This window comes from Mastomys coucha, unplaced genomic scaffold, assembly GCF_008632895.1.
Source record: "Mastomys coucha isolate ucsf_1 unplaced genomic scaffold, UCSF_Mcou_1 pScaffold3, whole genome shotgun sequence".
In the NCBI taxonomy this organism is placed as follows: domain Eukaryota; kingdom Metazoa; phylum Chordata; class Mammalia; order Rodentia; family Muridae; genus Mastomys; species Mastomys coucha.
In genome coordinates, this window is record NW_022196909.1 from 43,147,843 (window position 1) to 43,156,081 (window position 8,239).

Consider the following 8,239-nt stretch of genomic DNA (forward strand, 5'->3'; position numbering starts at 1 on the left):
GGAGTCTTTGATCTTGAGTGATCTGGGAGCAGCTAGGAGGTCTGAGCAGGAGAAAGACATCAGTTTACCATCAGGAGAGGTTGGTCCTAACTATTCCTCCTCAAGTCCTGTTGAAGTTGGAGGCATGCTGAGAGAAGAGCCAGCTCACAGAACAGCTCACAGTCTGTCCACTCAAGCCAGTCACAGGTGGGAGGGAAAATTGAGGTACAATGGGGACGGCCAAGAACACAGGGTTTCTATCTATGGTGAGGACATTGTTCATAAAACTGGTTGTTTGGGCAGGGAAGGTGACTCTGGGACTCTCTTGGGGCACATCACAAACATAGAGGATGTGTGGCTTGTCACTCATGTCTCAACATGAAGCTAATTGTAAAATGAAGATAGATTTTAGTAATTGTAGCTGTCTGGACAATCCCATGGCTTGCCCACACTCAGAAAACATCCTATCTCTCCCTCAACCTCCACCCTTGGCTGAGGGGTCAGGCTCCCAGCCTAGACTCACTGCTCTGGATTCCAAGAGACACTGTAGGTGGCTGTTGTCTACAGACCTCTGCTGAACTTCATTCAAGTCAGCCTAGAACAGAACAGAACCCTCCAAGTCTGCTCTAAGCCAGAACATCCTGTTTGACAGGATAGGATAGGGTTAGGACATCAGATGTCAAAGACACAGGGGGAGGGGGTGCTTCTGAGATGTCCCCCAAATTACTGTGTGGTCAAGGAAAACCTGACTAGTTTGGCAAGCTTCCCTAGTCCCTCAGAGGAAACTGGGTCCATTTAAATACAAGGTGGAGTTTTTGTCCTTATCTGGAGAGACCAGCTGTAAAGAACGCCTACCCTTGACAGTAACTGGGAGGGAGTCTGACCCCTGGCCAGCACACAGGCTGAGGCAGAGATGGGATGTTGTCCCAGCATGAGGAGCATTCCTTGGCTTTATATTCATCAGCTTTTTTTTTTTTTTAATTTAAATCACTAAAATGGGGGCTGGAGAGATGGCTCAGAGATTAAGAGCACTGACTGCTCTTCCAGAGGTCCTGAGTTCAAATCCTAGCAACTACATGGTGGCTCACAACCATCTATAATGGGATCTGATGCCCTCTTCTGGTGTGTCTGAAGACAGCTACAGTGTATAACAAATAAATACATCTTTTTTTAAAAAATCACTAAAATATACTCCTGCCTTAAAGGTAGCTTTATTTTGAGATGTAATTGCTTAAGTTCCTGTGGTGAAGTGTGGTGTCAGCCCTGGGGTGTGGGCAAAATCATGGGCCCTGGGCTGTCAGCAGGAACCTAGAAGATGAGGTCCCCTCACTAAGAGGTATGTGTCCTCCTTCCAGGGTTTGTTGCGGAGCCTGCCCTAGGCAGACTCCATCCCCCTAGGCAACACAGCGAGCATTATTCGGGACCCTCCTGGAGGTGGAGTTTCACTGAAGGAAGTGGGTCAAGGGGGCAGGCCATCAGACCTCATAGCCCAGCCCCACTTCCTGTTCACAGTCTGCTTCCAATGAAATGTGATCATGTGGACTCCTACTCTATGTCTCCCCACCATGATAGATGGCATCTCTCCTCCTCCTCTTCTTTTCCTTCTTCCTCTTCCCCCTGCCCCTCCCTTCCTTACCTCCTCCCCTCCCCCTTCCTCTCTCTTCCTTTTCCTCCCCTTTCTCTCCCCTCTCTCCCTCTCCCTTCCTCCTCCTTCCCTCCCTCAAAAGGAGAGGGACATTTTCCTTCATTTTTCTTTTTCTTTTTTCTTTTTTTTGTAATTTTTGAGACAGGGTTTCTCTGTGTAGCCCTGGCTGTCCTGGAACTCACTCTGTAGACCAGGCTGGCCTCGAACTCAGAAATCCACCTGCCTCTGCCTCCCAAGTACTGGGATTAAAGGCATGTGCCACCACTACCCGGCACACACTAACATTTGTAAACATTTGTTACTTATATCAATATAAAAAAAATCACAACTATTGGGCTGAAAGCACAGGTTATCAGTTAAAATGTTCAATTGTGTTCATATAGTAAGGCTAATATATGCTTCCTTACGGTGTCGCTTTCTGAATTCTTCTGATTTTATTTCATTTAAAAGATGAACCCCTCCCCCCAAGGCTGGCTTCCCAATTGTCTTGTGGAGTCAGGTCCTGACACTCAGCCTGCCTATCCTGCATAGCTAAGCATGTACCCCAAGCACAGGATGACTCTGCTCCCCAGTGACAAGATAATAACCAGCACCCATAAGATAATAAGTGGCAGTTACTAATCCTGGCCCCAGCATCCCTCTCCCACCCACCTTGCAGTCAGGCAGAGTGTCAGGGAGTCGATGAGAGGGCCTGTGGGGACTGGAGGCCAGATTAGATGCTAGGACTCCTAGAGAACAACCCAGCTCCAGAGAGCAAATAAAAAAAAAGAGACATATTTTTTATTATATATATATATGTACCTCTCTCAGACACACCAGAAGAGGGCATCAGATCTCATTTCAGGTGGTTGTGAGCCACCATGTGGTTGCTGGGAATTGAACTCAGGACCTTCGGAAGAGCAGTCCAACCATCTGTAATGGGATCTGTTGCCCTCTTCTGGTGTGTCTGAAGACAGCTACAGTGTACTTACATATAATAAATAAATAAATAAATAACACCATGACCAAAAACAACTTGGGGAAAGGTTTATTTCATTTTGAGGCGTTTGGCTCACACTCCGAAGCAGGAGCCATAGAGGAACACTGTTGTATGTAGCTTTGCACTACTTGTCTTTGTTCTAGGAAGTGGTCATGCTACCAGACCCTACTCAGCGCCCTTGAATCTGCAGATAAAAGATACACACACACACAGTTGTTCATTTACAATTTGCCTCCTTGGCACCATTGCTAGGCACTACTATCTCTCACCTGGAAAACTCGCCCTTATCAATACTCTTAGCTCCGTACCTCCCACCTGCCCTACACTTCAGTGGCTAGTCCCATCTAACCCCGGGCCAAACATCCATGACCACCTGCCTGTAGTAGTGGCCACAGGCCACAGCTTCTCCCAAGACCTCACATGGCTGCTGGGTTCTCCCTCCAAAGCATAGTAAAACTCTTCCTCTCCTTTCTTGTGTCTCTCTTTTTTTCTCCAGGAACCCAAAAGTCCTGCCTGTACTCTCTACCCAACAATTGGCCCATGACTTTCTTTACTGACAGATCAAGAACCAATTGGGGAACAGGACCTTAGCATCAAAAACTGCCCCTACAGAACACTGCTCACTGGCTTGCTGTCTATGACTTGCTTAGTCTTTTGGATATAATCACAGACTACCTGCCCTGTGGTGGTACTACCCACAATGATCTAGGCTCTCCCACATCAGTCATCACTCTAGAAAACGCTTCCACAGGCTTTCCTACAGCTTACCGTGGTGGAGCCATTTTCTCAGTCAGGTTCTTCCTAGATAACTCTAACATGTGCCCAGTTGACAAAACAACCAAAACTAAGAAATTATCTGTCTTTATGTTGTTTAGAACAAATATAAAAGGTGTGGCAAAGGCATAATCTATCAGTTATAGATTGGGGATCAAAAGTAATGCTTTCAGATGCTTATCAATAAAAATTTAAAAATTAGCCAGCCAGTGGTGGCACACACCTTTAATCCCAGCACTTGGGAGGCAGAAGGCAGGTGGATTTCTGAGTTCGAGGCCAGCCTGGTCTACAGAGTGAGTTCCAGGACAGTCAGGGCTATACAGAGAAACCCTGTCTCGAAAAACCAAAAAAAATTAAAAATTAAATAAGACTATATAGGATATTTTGGATATAAAAACAATAGAGAGGGCATACGGGTAAGCATAGTGGCACACCTTTGATACCAGCACTCAAGAGGCAGAGGTTGGTGGATGTCTGAGCTTGAAGCTAGCCTGGCCTACATAGTAAGACTCTGTCTCAATAAAACAGGACAAAACAAGAATAAAAGTCAAACAATCAGAAAGCACTGCTTATAGGATAAAGGACAGGGGCTGTCCACACCTCAAGGCCTTTCCTTCCCAAGGTTGCCAGGTTATCCCCAGCCACTCAGAAGATCTACATCTAAGTTCATTGGGTATAACCCCAACTCATCCCCTGTGTCTTGAAAGACAGGTGCATGTGTCAGAATTGGGGATGCAGAGGAAGAGAGGGGAATTCAGCTGTCACCTGGCCACCATCATTGTGGGTGCCAACAGTGATCTATCCACCAGGACCTCTACCCAGAATCCCCTCAGAACAGCCTGGCTCCTCTGGCCACCCGTGGTGGAAACCCACAACGAGGTTGATCGGCATCAATTGGCCATGACAATGGCTGCGGCTGAGGAGAGCCAAGTGAAGGGAGATGGGTCAGTCTTTTTAGAAGGGGCCGCATACTCTTTGACTCCCACCCCAGGCTGCTGGCAACTACATTTCCCAGGATTCCAGTGCGTCTATCTGGAACCAGCTGATCTTTGCTTCCTGTGCTGTCTTTTTGTTCCATGCAGACTGGTTCTCGATTCTTCTTTCTGCTTCCCTTTTCTTTCTTTCCTTCCTTCCTTCTTTCTTTCTTTCTTTCTTTCTTTCTTTCTTTCTTTCTTTCTTTCTTTCTTTCTTTCCTTCCTTCCTTCTCCACTTCTATTATTCTATTGTGTCTACTACAGAACAGGAAGATACAATGTATAGAACAGGTTACTCAATCGCTCTGTGCCCCGCCCCCCTCCCCATCATCAAACCCCCTTGCTGGAGAGTCCAGTCCCAGATTGTTCACCCAGCAGTGCCTACCAGCACATTTATCTTAGGTTGTATTAAAGATCTGAGTCCCACACCAGGAAGGCTCCCAAGGAGCTTCTCAGCTTCTTCTCCAGCAGCCAAGGTGTTTTGCCAAAATTTGCAGTTCTTTTTTTGGAGGGTTGGTTTTATTGTGTTTGAGACATTGTTTCACTGTTGCTCTGGCTGCCCTGGAACTCACAGAAATCTGCTGCCTACTCCTGAATCCTAAATACTGGGATTAAAGGTGTGCACCACCTTGCCCAACCTCAATGTCTGCACTTACTTTTTTTTTAAGATATATTTATTTTATTTGTATGAGTACACTGTTGATGTTTTCAGACATACAAGAAGAGGGCATCAGAACCTCTTACAGATGATCATGAGCCATCATCATGATCATCATGAGCTAGGAACTGAACTCAGGACCTCTGGAAGAGTAGTCAGTGCTCTTAGCCATCTTTCCGTAATCAGCCATCTCTTTAGCCCCAGTGTTGACACTTCTTAAAGACCTCTGTGGCCCTTTGACCCCATGACCAGCATTTCAGGTCCTCCCTATGAAAGATCAGGTCCAGATCAATGTCTCTGGCTCTGCCTCTAGAACTCAGGACCTCACATACTCTAGGCATTTTCTGCACCACCAAGGAACACTGAGCTCAAGGACCCAATCACTATACCTTATTTAAGTGGAAGAGATGCCTGATTGACCCTGTCCCTGAATGCCCTTGTAATCACCAGCTCCTGTTGGCCATTTCATTTCTCTTTTCTTCTGTTAGTTAATTTTTTTTTGACATAGGGTTTTATGTAGCCCATATTAGCATCTGACTTGATTATGTGGCCAAGGACAACCTAAATTATGATCCATCCTCCTGCCTCCACTTCCCAAGTGTATTATAGGGATATGGCACCCTGCTCCCATTCTATGAAGTGCTGGGGCTCAAACCCAGGGCTTCGAGCATGCTAAACAAGTGCTCTATCAACTGAGCCACACCCCCAGCTTCTCAACAAACATGCCTGCATTAGGTAAAGCAGCTGTTGCAGGAATCTCTCTGGAATGGGCACCAGTGCAAGTGGAAGAGTGATCTCGCCACTGGACAGAAGCCAGGATGGCCCCTGTTCCAGATTCTAGTTTGCTGGGTCTCATTTTATTCTCTAAAAGCACAAAGAGGAGCAGGCAAGTGAGTGAGATCTCACAGCCTACGTGGCAGTCAGCTTTCTGTTTTTAACTTTAACTTTTTTGTTTGTTTGTTTTTCGAGACAGGGTTTCTCTAGCCCTGTGTAGCCCTGGCTGTCCTGGTCCCGGAACAGACCAGACTGGCCTCGAACTCAGAAATCTGCTTGCCTCTGCCTCCCAAGTGCTGGAATTAAAGGCTTGCACCACTACCGACCTGCAGCTTTCTGTTTTTTGTTTTGTTTTTTGGTTTCTCAAGACAGGGTTTCTCTGTGTAGCCCTGGCTGTCCTGGAACTCACTTTGTAGACCAGGCTGGCCTCGAACTCAGAAATCCTCCTGTCTCTGCCTCCCAAGTGCTGGGATTAAAGGCTTGCCCCACCACTGCCCGGCCCAGCTTTCTGTTTTTAAAGGCACACATTATAGAGGGTTGACAGGTGCAAGGCTTTGAGGTCAGGTTGTCAAGGACAACGGCCCCTTGTTTCATCTATTTCTTCATGTCACCCTGTTCCACTAATCACTCGAAATCACACCTGTAAATGAGCTATAGCCGGGGTGCTTTGAGTAAACCACTACCTAAATCAATAAATCATTACCTAGTAACTGGTCTTTTTTTTTTTTTTTTTTTAAACCTTATTCTGCTTCACAAGAAGGTGAGGTGAGGAGAGAGAGTGGTATGTTGGGGCCACTGGCTTTGATGGCTTGTTTGTTCACGGACAGGAGGAGCTGGGGTAAAATTGAGATAATCTACAGGGAATGCTGGGAGCAAGGTGTGCCAAGGACCAGGTGGAGGGCTCATGCCGCATAACAGACTGTCTTCCTGCTGGGTTCGCATCGAGTCTGTTAGGATTTCTATCGCTATGAAGAGACACCAGGACCATGGCAATTCTTATAAAGGAAAGCATTTCATTGGGGCTGGCTTACAGTTTCAGAGGTTTAGTCCATTATCATCATGACAGGAAGCATGGTGGTGTACTGGCAGACATGATGCTGGAGAGGTAGCTGATAGTTTTACATCTGGATCCGCAGGCAGCAGGGAGAGAGTAAAACACTAGGCCTGGCTTGCTTATTGGAGACCTCAAAGCCCACCCCTTGTGACACCCTTCCTCCAACAAGGCCACACCCACTCAAGCAAGCTCAAGCTATTAGAGCTACTCACTCTCTCAGCCTGAGGGGACTGTTTTTTATTTTACCACCAAAGCAACCAAGTGCTGATCTCGAGGTCACTTTCCCAGACTGTATCACATTTGCTCTCGGAGGCTTTGCTGGGGTGGGAGAGTAGCGTGTGATTCTCATAAGGAAAGGCTCTCTAACAGTCCGAAACATTACAAACATGGCGCCGATGGGTCTTGCCCTCTCCCCTTCACTCTGCCTTGCTAAACTGTTAGATTATATTCCTAAAGCTAGCCACCAAGGTGTGCAGTGATAAATTTGGAATTTTGGTCTTGTGGTGGTTTGAGTATGCCTAGCCCAGATAGTAGCATTATTTTGGAGGTGTGGCCTTGGAGTGGGTGGGACTTTGTTGGAGTGGGTGTGACCTTGTTGGAGTGGGTGTGGCCTTGTTGGAGTAGGTGTGTCACTGTGGGCATGGCTCAACCTAGCTGCCTGAAAGTGAGTCTTCTGCCTGCTTTAGATGAAGATGTAGAACTCTCAGCTCCTCCTGCACCATGTCTGCCTGGATGCTGCCATGCTCCCACCTTGATGATAATGGACGGACCCTCTGAACCTGTAAGCCAGCCCCAATGAAATGTTGTATTTATAAAAGTTGAATTGGTCATGGTATTTGTTTACAACAGTAAAACCCTAACTGTTTCTTTAAAAATACACAGAAATATTGTGAAAATATGTTTTCATCTTAATTCCAGGTGTGGCCTACCGGACCGTTTCACACTGTCCACAGCAGCTGACTATGATTTGCCTCATCCTCTAGCAGAGGCATGATTCTGCCAGCTGCAGACAGTTTCTACGATGGTGTGACATTTGGAATTCTGGGGAGTTTTTAGTGGGAGCTTTAGAGCCCTGAGAGATAGGGTGGGTTGTTGGTTCACTGCTGTTGGCCATGGCTTGTTATGTAATCATGTTCAAAGAAGAAACAAGAAGGAGAAGAAATTAGATATTCTGATGGCAAAGATCAAACTTGCCCCAAGGAATTCAATGGCCGTAATGAATAGGAAGTAGACTAATGATAACATTGCCCCTCTCTGACCCCTGACTTTATTCATGGATTCAGGGATCTCCTTTCCTCTCCATCCCTTTTTCTCTCCTATCTAGTGTTAGGGGGCTGAAAGGGTAGAAGAAAGGAGAACCCACAAAGTAGCAAAGACCACCTATAAAAGTCTGTTCCCTTAT

The 8,239-nt window shown here is 46.4% G+C and overlaps 1 long non-coding RNA gene across 1 annotated transcript; it reads right to left on the minus strand.

The window, feature by feature from the left end:
- Positions 1-2,635: 2,635 nt before the first annotated feature.
- LOC116075303 lies at positions 2,636-6,863 on the minus strand. The gene is made up of 2 exons (XR_004112518.1): positions 6,815-6,863; positions 2,636-2,787 (listed from the first exon to the last, which is right to left on the minus strand). It is a non-coding gene; the product is annotated as an uncharacterized LOC116075303 (long non-coding RNA).
- Positions 6,864-8,239: the final 1,376 nt, after the last annotated feature.